Source organism: Sesamum indicum, linkage group LG6, assembly GCF_026168435.1.
Source record: "Sesamum indicum cultivar Baizhima isolate 11 linkage group LG6, ASM2616843v1, whole genome shotgun sequence".
NCBI classification, from domain to species: domain Eukaryota; kingdom Viridiplantae; phylum Streptophyta; class Magnoliopsida; order Lamiales; family Pedaliaceae; genus Sesamum; species Sesamum indicum.
In genome coordinates, this window is record NC_142662.1 from 15,024,728 (window position 1) to 15,037,482 (window position 12,755).

Consider the following 12,755-nt stretch of genomic DNA (forward strand, 5'->3'; position numbering starts at 1 on the left):
CTTGAGAAAAGAAAGATTTCCAGCAAAGCGCAAGTCAAAATTGCAAGCAAGGAGAAATGGTCCATTTGAAGTGATTGCAAGGATCAATGATAATACCTACAAACTAAACCTTCCCAAGTACAACGTGAGTGCTTCTTTTAAAGTGACTAATCTTTCTCCTTTCTATGCAGATGAATTAGATTCGAGGTCGAATCCTTCTGAAGAAGAAGGAAATTATGGGGACCATCCGAAGCTTCCAACTCAAAGCAAGGAAGATCCTTTGAAAATTAATGGAGGTCCAATTATGAGGGCAAGAGCTAAAAAAATCAACCAAGCTTTGATGATTCTTATTGATGAAATCAATCGGGCAAAGCATAAGAAAACATCGAAACAAGGCCCGATGATGAATATTCTTCAAGTAGATAGTCCATAATGCACCTAACAAGTTGGGCTCAAGGTTTGAAGAGACTTCATTTGAAAAAAATGGTCCATAATTTTTGTCCAACCCACCAAGCCCAACAAGAGAATCCGTCAATTTTGTCTAAAATAGCCTATCTTCGGCATTAGAAGACCAAGAGTCATTATAGTATTCAAAGGGTCATTCTAATTTTTCTAAGTCATGTTAATGTGGTCAAGAGTGTCACTTTAATGTTCCTAGAGTTCCAAGGTTAGAATTAACTCTTGAGACTCTTGAGCATCCATTTGAAGTCTATAAAAGGCCATGGTTATTTTTAAAGCGACAGACTTGAAATGTTTTAAACTTTCTTCTTGTAAGGTTGAATTCTCTATGTAGAGTTTCAATTGTTTAGAACTTATTAAGATTTTTGAGCAAGATCTTGTGACGTTCACCATACCAAGGTTCTTGCTTGATTGTATAGCCAATGGGTCAAGGTTTTTCCAAGCTCTAGGTACGATCAAACTAGATCATCGATCTTGGATTCCCGCTGCCTATTATTATACGATTGGTTCTTGGATCATTATATCCAATGGGTCTCATGTCCTATCCTTATCATGAGGTTTCATTAACCTTCTTGTATAGACAAGAGTCAAATTATTCTTGATGAAATCATAATTCCATATGACTCCGTCAAAAACTATATTTAGGGAAGCTAGTTTGAGGAAATAGATGGACCTTTGGAGACGACAGACTTTTTGCTCTTCTTCAATATATGTGAGACTCTCTTATTGATCCATATAGATCTACGAACCTGTTAAGGAAAACCATTTTCACATCCTTCTGTTGTATTTCATAGTCATGCAATGTGTCTATGGCAAACATAATCCGCATGGACTTGGCCATAGTCACAAATGAGTAGGTTTTCTGAAAATCGACCCCAGCTAGCTGAGTGTAGCCTTTTGCAACAAGCTTGGCCTTAAAGGTTGTTACCTTCTCACCACCTCCAAACTTAAGTTTGTAGACCTATTTACACCTAACGAGATTAACACCCTTGGGTGGATCTACCAAAGTCCAAACCTTGTTTGAACTCTTGGAGTCTATTTTAGATTTCATGGCCTCAAACTATTTTTTAAATTAATGTCTGGCATCACTTTTTTCTATGTCTGTGGATCATTTTATAATTGACTAGTAAGACCCATAAACCCAAACCTAACAAACTGATGGAGCATGTGGCTGACCTATGGAGGACAAGAATATCATCAATTGTAACAACATGCTTAGATGATGTCACTATATCTGATTGAGGTGTTGCCTCACTTCATTACTCAAGGAACAATTCCTCATATCGGGCATTCATTGGAAAATCATGAACACTATGTTTTTCCAGACAAAAAGTTTTTGCTCAAAGGGATCATAGAAATAGTACTTCGCAGTTTCCTTCGGATAATCGATGAACATGCACAAAATGGTATATAGGGCTACCCTACACTCTCAAGTACTTTTAAGATACAGGCTTGCTATGCTATATCTGATAAGGTGGGCGTCGGATCGGGTTTTAGAATTTCGGGTAGTTCGGGTCGGGTACTCGAATTTTCAGGTAGCTAAAACCCAACTCGATTGAAACTTTTGAAAATGCTTCTAATTGCACTTTCTTTGAAATTCGATCATCATAATCTTCAGAATTTGGCCTCAACATCTGTAAATTATTAATAAATTTAATGTTACAAATTAATATAATCTAAATTTAAAAAAATAATTGAAAAATTAAATTAAAAAAATTAAAAATGAACTTCTGAGTAAATAGAAATAGAAAACAGAAAATAGAGGTTGTTAGATAGGGGTTGTTCTTCTAACAACCTCTATTTTCGGTAAAAAAAAATTCAACTTCTTAATTTGCAGCACGTTATATATTTTGAACCTCTATTTGTTTTCTTGTTATATATTTTGGGTCATTGTATAATTTGAATATACAATAAACTAAACAACAAAATAAATTAAAAATAATACTAACTTTTGGATTTGGCTCTCTAATTCCATCATCTTCTTGTGACATTTTGAAATTTTAGAGCTTGAGAGTTGAGAGAAAGAGGATGGATTTCTTGTTGGGGTTGGATGATTGAGAAAGTTGGGAGTTGGGAAAAGAATAATAAAAGAGAAGAGCGAGGAAGAGTGGAGAAGGAGAGGAACCCTAGGGCTAGAAAAGAATATAAAATATATAATTTTTTTAAAAACATTCGGGTACCTGATCGAGTAATTCGAGTAGGGACATCCTACCCGAAATCCAACCTAATTTTTTTAATTCATGTATAGGGTTATTCGATAACCGATTTTTTTCTTAAAAATCCGAAAAAAAAGCTACGCGATCGGGTTAGGTCGGGATCCGAATTACCCAACCCGATCACCCACCCTTAATCTAATATGATGTCTGGGCCACAGTCTTAGAACGTCCCATGTTTAACAACTTGGCTCCATCTCAAGAGCATAATTATAGAAGGCTAAAGATAGTTTCATGAAACTCATTATCGATCTAACCATGTCCAATAAGGTTCCATTCCTCATTTCAAAAATGCTGTTTAGTTGTGGCATTGTGATGAGTATTTGAGTGGTGAATTTTAAGTAATCCAAGAATTCACCACTCAAATACTCGTCACCAAGATCCGATCGAAGGACTTTAATTTTGCTTCGAGTTTTATTTTCAACTTCAAGTCTAAACTCTTTAAACCTTCCAAAGGCCTCAGACTTGTATCTCATCAGGTAAACATAACCATACTGTGACCATTAGTTAAGGTTATGAAGTAGGATAAATCTCCTCTGGCCTGTGTGTTTAGTGGCCCACAGACTTTTGAATGGATAATATCTAACAAACTATTGGAAAGTGTGATTTCCCCTACAAAGGGTTTTTTGGTCATCTTCTCTTTCAGATAAGACTCGCAGGTTGGTTACTTCTCCAAATCGTCTATTTTTAGACTTTTTAAGTCAATCAATCACCTACTATCTTAAGAGATGTGACCTAACCTTGACCTTGCATGCCAGATGTGTGCATTTTCTTTATTATCCATTTTATATTTATTTTGAGCAGTCATAATCAAATCAGACTATTGGAGAATATAAAGATCGTTTTCAAGATGACCTATAGATGTGATTAACCATTCTTCATCAAATAAAAATAAATTTGTATAGATCATAAATTCAAATCCAGTATTGTCTAACATCGAAATGAAATGATGTTTTTCTTATCATGCTAGGTACATAATAATATTCTTTTAATTCTATCCTAACAAGATCACTAACAACTAAGTTGACTAATCCTATAGCTTCAACAACAACAACCTTATCATCGCCAAGCCTCAGGACCACATCGTCTTTACTTAGCTGTCTGCTTCTTTTCAGTACTGGAAAATCATTGTAGATGTGAGCCCCAATAAACCTCAATTACAAATATATCTTCATTAAAGAGGAGTTTGGGACACTCCCTCTTCCAAAGGTCCTTTTCCCTACAATGCATGTAAACATCACTTTCCCCTGATGGCTGCCTTACCCGCCTTTTTCTTTTCTCTTGGCGAATGCCGACCGGGGCAACCAGAGGAATATGAATGCTCTGAGGGCTTGCAACAACTTTAACCTCACCCTTTTTCCTGTTCCTATATCCGACCCGCTTGCCTTTCGGTTTAGAAGTTGAAGCCTCCCTAATTAGTATCGCCTTCGCAAACTTTTTAATCGTTGCCTCGTACTGGACCAGCATATTAATCAACCTATGAATGGACTTCTCAAATCTATTCATGTTCAAATTTATGACGAATAGGTCGTAAGAGGTAGAAAGTTACTGTAGGATCACGTTTGTATAGATGTTATTGTCAAGCCCAACTTGAAGATCTTAGAGTTTTTCACTAGGGAAAGTATCTTGATCTCATGCTCTTGTACGGAGGATCCTTCTGCCAATTTGGTCCCAAAAATACTTTTGTGGAGGCATATCTAATATGTCTATCTAAAACCACATAAACATATTTCATGCGGAGCATAATCGAGCTGACAATATCCAGCCTATCATATTGTTTCTAGATCTCATTAGTTATAGATGCCAGTATGATGCTGTGGACCTTGCAGTTGTCCTCTTGACACTTTTTGAATGTCAAACGTGCATCTGGTAAATACCCTTCTGGCGAGTCCCGATGAAGGGGTCTATCCAAGACATTACCTTTGCTTTTTAAACCGAAAATAATTCTTAGATTTCACAACCAATCGTTGTAGATCATTTCATTAAATTTTTTAGTCTCCAATATCATGATTAATGGATTTTTAGACATATCTACATTCAAAATGTAAATAAGAAATTAATAAATTATTTGTAATATTAAATTTAAATTAAGACTTAATTTTCAGTTACTATAGCTCTCACTATTTCTATGAAAACCCACCATTCTCAAGAGAATTTTGGAAAGTCATTTCTTAGTGGATTTGGAGTCAACAAATACAATTCTCCATATTCTATTTTTACTGTTCAAACAGAAATTGCTTTGTGGGATGTACCATTATCATTCTCATCTAATGAGATCTTCAAGATTTTTTACTTCTCCTCTTCACATGATTCTGTAGACTCCAAGCAAATCATATTACTTACTGTTAGGTCCGATCCATCAACCAAATGGGTATCTCAATCATCGTCCCTCATGACTCATAAGATAGGGAAACAAGAGCATATTCTATTTTTCAAAATAATTGTGTGGCTTACCGTCATTCCAAACGTAACACGACTCGTGAGACCACAAATGGGTAGAAGTAGCTCTGGCACAACATTAATGTGGGTGGAAGGCTTGGAATTTTACAAATCATTTGTTTAATCTCATTTTGGACCTAATATTTACTTAGACCATTCAAGTGAGTTTATTTTTAATAGTGACTGGGACATCATTACTTAAGTATTTTGCATGCTGAGTTTAATATCAAATATTGAAAGCATAATGCATTCCAAATACATCGCATGCAAAACGAAAACCAACACGCCTCTGTTGGACGATCACAGGCCCGAACTTATGCAATACAATGAGCTCACAGATGATTAATTGTCATACTAGGGTGGCCCTACGCAATTACAAAATTTACAAACGCATTATCATCAATATCATAATGGGCTTTTATGTAACCTCTCTTTGCTCTTCGTGCTCTCCACCATGGGCTCCATCAGATGGGCCTCTCCATGGATTCCATCCTATGGACCTCTCCATGGGTTTCCATGTCCTTGCTTAGGGTTTCCATTAGACTAAAATTAATTCAATTAATTATGGTCCAATAAACTTTGATTGGGCTTGATTTAATTTGATTATATCAAGTCCGGTGCATATCTGAAGTCCAAACCCATTTGAGGAATGTATGAGCAAGTTAAGAAGGAGTTGGAATTTCTCACCATGATGAACATGATAGAGTGGTTATTTCATCATGATGGCTTTGTGAGTTAAGTAGCCGTGCTGGGTTATGGCCTTTGGCCTTGGTGGCTTTAGGATCTTGGCTATCTAAGCCTAAGATTTTGTTACAGAATTATGTTATTTGTCTCTCTTATTCTGCAGTTCTTTGGATTATTTACTGTATTGTTATTCTTGTTCATTAGATTCATTGTAATTTGTTATAGGGGTTTGTTTAACCCAAAAGGTTTGTAATTATTTTTTCTTAAATTCTGTATATTGTTCGAAGCCTGTGACCGATCCATTCCTTATAGATCGGGTTGGGGTAATTTTCTCAAATTTCTTTTTTTTTTTTTTGAAAAAAGGCACCCAATACCCGACTTCTAAAAGTCAGGTAGGTTTCAAGTAAGCTTGTCCTACCCGAACTATCCGATCCGATACCCAGTATCTTAAAAAAAAAAAAAAAAAACTTTCTCCTTCCTTCAAATCTTTCTCTACTTTTTCTTCTTTTTTAATAAAATATTATTTTCAAATATTGTTTTACCTTCTTTCTGCAATTTATATTTCTACAAGATCTAAAGAAATTTTATAAACCCAAATATTAGTGTTTAATATCTAATTTTCTTATATGTTTAGTTTATAATGGTTAATTTAATTGTATTGTCTAATAACATTTATTAAAATTAAAATTCTTAATTTTTACTTCTTTTTTTAATATACTAAATGATTGAAAAAGTATATTGAAAGCATTTCAAAATTAGATTTTAATAAATAAAAAAGAAATTGGTGAAGTGAGCTGAGGATTCAAACAACCTCTGTATCGAAGCATACAAGTCTGCCTCTGAATGAAATAAACATATAGTGACACACTTTTTATGCTTTTAATTGTCTTTTAAAAATTTTGGTTTCAATTTTTTTTAAGAAAAAGATAAATGGGGTATCCGTTGTACTCGACTGTCGGATACCCAATTTAATGGGATTTTCGAAGTTTCAAATACTTGCAAATTTTCGAGTCGAGATTGAATAATTATTTTAACTATCTGAAATTTAAGATACTTGACCCAAATTATCTGAACCCGAAATATCTCATTTCATGCTCAACACTATCTCTAATAAATAAAGTAAATGTGACAATCATTTATAACTCCAAAAAAGAAAAATAGTTGACTGTTGAACTGTTGTTTCGGCGGTAGGGTGACGTCAAGTGTGGGTCAATTCTTTGGCTTTATCTCTGTTTTTGTGTTCATATTTCCTCTTTTGAAAATGTGGAAAAAGTCTCTTAAGCAATTGATGAGTCTATACTCTCTAAGATTGAATTAATCAAACCAACATAAAAATATTAATTAGATGAAACCATTTAAAGTTTTTTCATTAATTATTTTGTGAAACGGAAATATTATTCCATATGATAAAATAGCATCCATTTTAAATATAAAAACAAAAAATATTTGGTTGGTGCTAAATACAAGAAATAGACAAAATTGTTGGTAAAATGTATTAAATGCATTAGTTGTGTATGATTGAGGCAAGAGTTGATATTTTTTTTTTCTAAATAATATTGTCTGGCATTGATTACTTGCGATTTAATTGAGAAACAGAGTGAATCAAATAGTATTTTGATTGGATCGGAGAGGTGTTAATCGCACTGACTTGCTTGTGGCTGAAGAGTTACTACAGTCAAAGTGGATAAGCCACAAGGGTTCTAATACACCATTTTATTACTTGCTTAAATGAACGATGACTGATTGTTGCGGCTACCTTCCACGTCATGCAAATTAATGTCATTTGGACGACACTTAATTATTCTTTTTTTCCAAAGAAAGTATATACTTGCACCAGGCCGAGACTGGCAGGCGCACAGTGGCGGCACAAATATTCATGGCTTTCTATTAAACTTATTATATTCTATTAGTTCAGGGCATTTTGGGGCAAGCAGATTATTTATGATGAAAAGGATGAGCTTCAAGAGAACGATTATGAGTTCTTTCGGAGACACTCCCAAAGTATATACTTGCACCAAGCTAAGACAGGTAGGCGCATAGTGGCGACGCAAATATCCGTGGCTTTCTTTTAAACTTATTATATCCTATTGGTTCAGGTCATTTCGGGACAAGCATATTATTTATGATGAAGAGGATAAGCTTCAAGAGAACGATTTTGAGTTCTTGCATAGACGCTCCCAAAGTATTACTATCTCAAGGTGTGTTCCTTTAGCGCAAAATCAAATATTTGTACCTTCCATTGGCATACACACTCTTCAAAATGGGAAGGTGACGGTTCACCTTTTCACGAACTTTACAAAGTCATACTTAGGTGGTAACTTGGGTGATTAATTCTCGTTCACCCAAAATTAATTTTGAGAAATTAAATCGATATTACTCAACTAATAATTTATGTAAAAATTAACGAAAATATATAAAAATTACTGTTTTATTTGACTGATTAATTGGGTTACAATCAGAAATATGTAGCAAATAATTTTCATAATCTAAAGTTCCAAACAAAGGAGAATCTTGCCTTCAACAATGAATATTTTTCCAAAAAGAAGATGACCCCCCTATGCTAGGATGAGAGCTCCTTTTTATACTAACCAGCTAAGTAAGTTAAGTGATGGATCTTTACTCTTTCACCCCTCGCCTCTTAGGATGTCTTCGCGGATGTCTTCGCGGATGCCTCATAAATGTCTTAACCCCTTGATGTGGCCATAATCCTATCAATCATGCTATAATTGTTTGGATTATTCTTTGACTTCCCAAAATATTAAGCTTCTCATTGATGGAAAGCATTAAATGTAATTGACTTTCTAATATTTCCATATCAACTGCCCCATTAAGTTCCTAATATTTGAGGTAGGGAATATTTGGAACTTGGTAAGTTGTATCATCATCAATTTATGAAAGTTCTTCTCAAATTTTGTATATATACGCATTGTTTGGGTTGTATGAAATTTTTGTTGTTTGATCTTCGCCGAGTGTCTATTCTTTTAGTGTGTTATCTTCGATTCGACGTAGTTCATCTTTCATTCATTCTCGGAATGTTAACTGAATAGGTACTCTTTAATTTCTGAAATTTGCTTTTTCGATTTCGCAACTATCTGTTATTTCCTTCGTACTTTGATTGTCATTAGCTTCTCGTAATACTCCTATTAGCATCGATGTCTGCCATCCATTTGGTGGGTTCGGGTCCTCCCCTAGTTCTAGTCACGTTCGTCCCGGCAGAGGAGAGTGCCGGGATGACCTCGACCAGGAAGCCCGAGAAGGCCTCGATCAACATGCTAGTAAAGGTGGATGCTCCGATAGGCAGGGCTGAGGAGTTTAGTCGGGGGGCTTCTTTACACCTTTCTCTTCTTAGGGCGAGGGTCCATCACGTCGTCCTCGTCAAATTCTTCTCGTGCTCCTAACCTGGTTGTTTTAGATGAGGACGACGATAATCTTGCTTTAGAAGTCATTAAGGCTATATGTAACCTTCCAGATTGTCTCGCTGATTTTCTAGATATCTCCTCCGAGTTTGCCTCTTGTTCTGCTAAGGCTGTGAATAAGAAAATTTTCACCTCAATTTCTAATGATGTTGGGGGTGAACGTTCCTCCGCACCTAGGGTTTGGTGTCGTGTGATGGATGTCAATTTGTGCAACAGTGTTTTGAGTATTGACGAATTTTGCTTCTTGGAGGGGAACTACAATTCTTCTCCTCTAGTTGAGTTCCTCCTTCCTTCCTTTAGGGACATAATAAAACATTCTCCATTAGGCTTTTTTACGATTTATTATGTGTATTTCTCTTCAGGTTTTATCCTTCCTCCTCACCCCTTGTTGGTAGAAATTGTTAGGAGCATGGGTTTTAGTATCAATCATTCACTTCCAACGCCTTCGTGTTTTTCTTGGGGTTCGTTCATCGTTTTAGCAAACTAGATCTGGGTCATTCTCTTGAAGCCTTCCATACTCTGTTCTTCGTTGAGAAGGTGGTGAACGATTCTTTCTACTTTTACCCTCGCAATAATTGTAAGTTTTTGGAGGGTTGCACTTCTTCTCGGGGCCAGTGGAAGGAGCGATTTTTGTATGTTCGTGACTCCAACTGGAGTCTTTTTGTGTTCGATGGATTGATTCTCCTCTTCTCTCCTCCCGAGCCATGACCTCAAGATGTTTTTTATTGGGGCCAGGTTATTTGACCAAGTTTATGAGTTGATGGGTCTCTTGTCTGATGGAATTGTTCTCTCCTTACATGCTTCATTATTTTGGTATGATTGATAATTATAGTTTTTAATGTGATTACTAACCCTTGTAGGTAAACATATCTCTTTGAAGGACATGCGTCGGTTTAAGGCTTCTCTGGAAAATCTTTTAGAAAATACTTCTCGCTCTTGTTCTCCTCCGCCTACTTCTCATGGGAAAGCCTCTAGTGAGAGGCGAGGATCTAGCTCTTAGTGGGCGAGGGATGCTTCCAGTGGTCGGCGCTCTCCCCTCTTGCTTTTGGTGGGAGTAGCCTGAAGCATCTGTGGGATGCTTCCTCTAATATAATTTCTCATGGCATGGGGAAATGTTGCTTTACCTACGTGACCAACCACCGTGAGGGCGTTACTTCGTATTGAGATGTTGCGGATGTTCAACTAGTGAGGGAGAAACTTCGTCTCGTGATGAGTAATTATGATGTGTTGAAGTTTTCCCTCCTCTCGAACGATGGTTTTGTAAGTATGGTATGTAGGGAATCTACAAGGGTTGCTTTTTTTTTTCTTTCCATTATCTTTGGCAGGTGAATACTTTAGCAGAGGTGACTTCCAAAAGCTTTGAGAAGTATCGGGGGAGATTAACCGTCTGTCTTTAGCTCTAGCTGAAGCTAATAAGACTAAAGAGCATTTCGAGAGAGCTTGTTGATTCCGTTGTTTTGGGGAAGGAGCTTGATTCGCTTCACCGGGTGGTTGCTTCAGGATCTAAGTTCCTTAAGACTGAGGCCGGAAAAATTTATTTGGAGCGCATTCAAGCTGATTTGAAGGCTGAGGAATTTGGGGAATTTAAGCTGGCCGCCCTCGCCAAGGCTAACAATTTGTATGATCAAATTATCCATAGTTGTCGTGTCACCCTCCATTCTAGGGCGTTTTTCTGAAGAAGACTTCTTATTTCTTGACCCCTTAATGGAGGATCGAAGCTGGCGACGGTGCTATTCCTCCGACTGAAGAAGTTTCTACTGTTGTTGCTCCTGAAAATGAGCCTGCGAATGTTTGCAATTAAATTATAAGGATTTATAAATCTAAGTTGTTTTACGTTTTCGTTAAGCGGTTTGTTTATGTTGTCTTCTTGCTCCCTCTTTTTTATATATGTATACTCTCTCTCTCTCTCTCTCTCTTTTCTTGAGATTTTGTATTTGGAATCTCATACATGGAACTCTCATTTATATATTAAATTTTTGCCTTTTACTCCAGGGAGGGATACCTCCCCTCAAGGTAGTATTTCGGCTTTGCTTTCAGATTAACATTTGGTCATCAACCCGTTGGAATTTCCTTGTTAAAGTAATCATTTTGGAACCGTTACAACTAATTGAAAGGGTAATACCAAGTGGAAAGTAGAAACTTTATTCATAGTAAAAGAGAGAACTACACATAATATTTTTTATGTACTTTACATTCCAGGTGCAGGGGAGTGGCTTTTCATCTCCTCTGTTTAATCTATACGTTCCAACTCCTTCTACCTCTTTCATGTAGGGGCCATCCCATTTGGCATCTAATTTTTCAATGGGCCCTGCAGCTTCTGTCTTCTACAGAACTAAATCTTCCTCTTTGAAACTATGAAGGACGTACTTTGCTATCATAAGCTTTGGCCATCTTGCTTTTATAGTTCTGAACTCTCCTTTAAGCCGTAGCCCTCATCTCTTGAACCAGATCCAAATCTTCTCTTCTGATTTCAAATTTCTGTGACTGTGTTAAGATTTTATCCTCCACGTTTCCTTGCTTATTTCTACCTAGAACACATCCTTTATTCCATATACTAAGCTGAAAGGGATTTCTTGTGTGGATTGTTTGGGAGTGGTGCGATACGACCACAAAACTCTAGGAAGTTCATTCAACCAATCTCCCTTGGCATCCCTTAGTTGTGTTTTTAACTGCTGGAGGATTATTCAGTTGGTTACTTCTGCCTGTCAATTTGCTTGTGGGTTGTTGACCGAAGTGAACAACTGCTTGATTTTTAGCTCTTCTGACATCTTTTCAACTTGCCCCCTTGAAATTGTGTCCAATTATTCATGATTAAAAGTCTGAGGATGCCGAATCGATAGATGAATTAGTCGATGGCCACGATTAGATATTCATTTTGCCCAATTGTGCGAGGTAATTTACCTACTATGTCCATCCCCCACATGAAGAACGGGCGGGCGCTTTCCATAGTTTTCATGAAGGTAGAGGGGTTGTGCAAATGATTTGCGTGTTTTTTACAAGGGGAACATCTCTACACTAAGGTTGAGGCATCTTTTAGCATAATTGGCTAGTAGTATCATTGCCTCAAGACCTTTCTAGCAAGGGAATGAGTTCCTGAATGGTTGTCATAACTATCCTTGTAAACTTCTCGCATGACATATTCTGCTCGATTGGGGTTCAAGCATTTAAGCCATGGGGATGAGAACCCTCTTTTGTACAAATCATCGTTTATCAGAGTGAACCTGGCCAATCTCCTCTTAAGTTTTCTTATTTCTTTCGGGTTTTGTGGGAGAGTCCTTTCCTTGAGGAATCAATGATAGGGGTTGTCCATGTTGCCGTGAGGTTCTCTCTCACGAGCACTTCTTTGCTTCTTTCTCTATTTTCTTTCCACAACTGTACTGTGGGTTTAGCTGCTGAAATAGGGTTACACTTCTCCCGTTGACGAAGTAAGTCTAGTTGGCTAGTTTAGCTAGCTGATCGGCCATTGAACTTTCTTCTCCAGGAATTTGGTCGAGTTTGCATTCTTCAAACCTCTCCATTTCTTCCTGTAATTTTGCCAAATATTTCAACATTTTCTCCTGTCTTG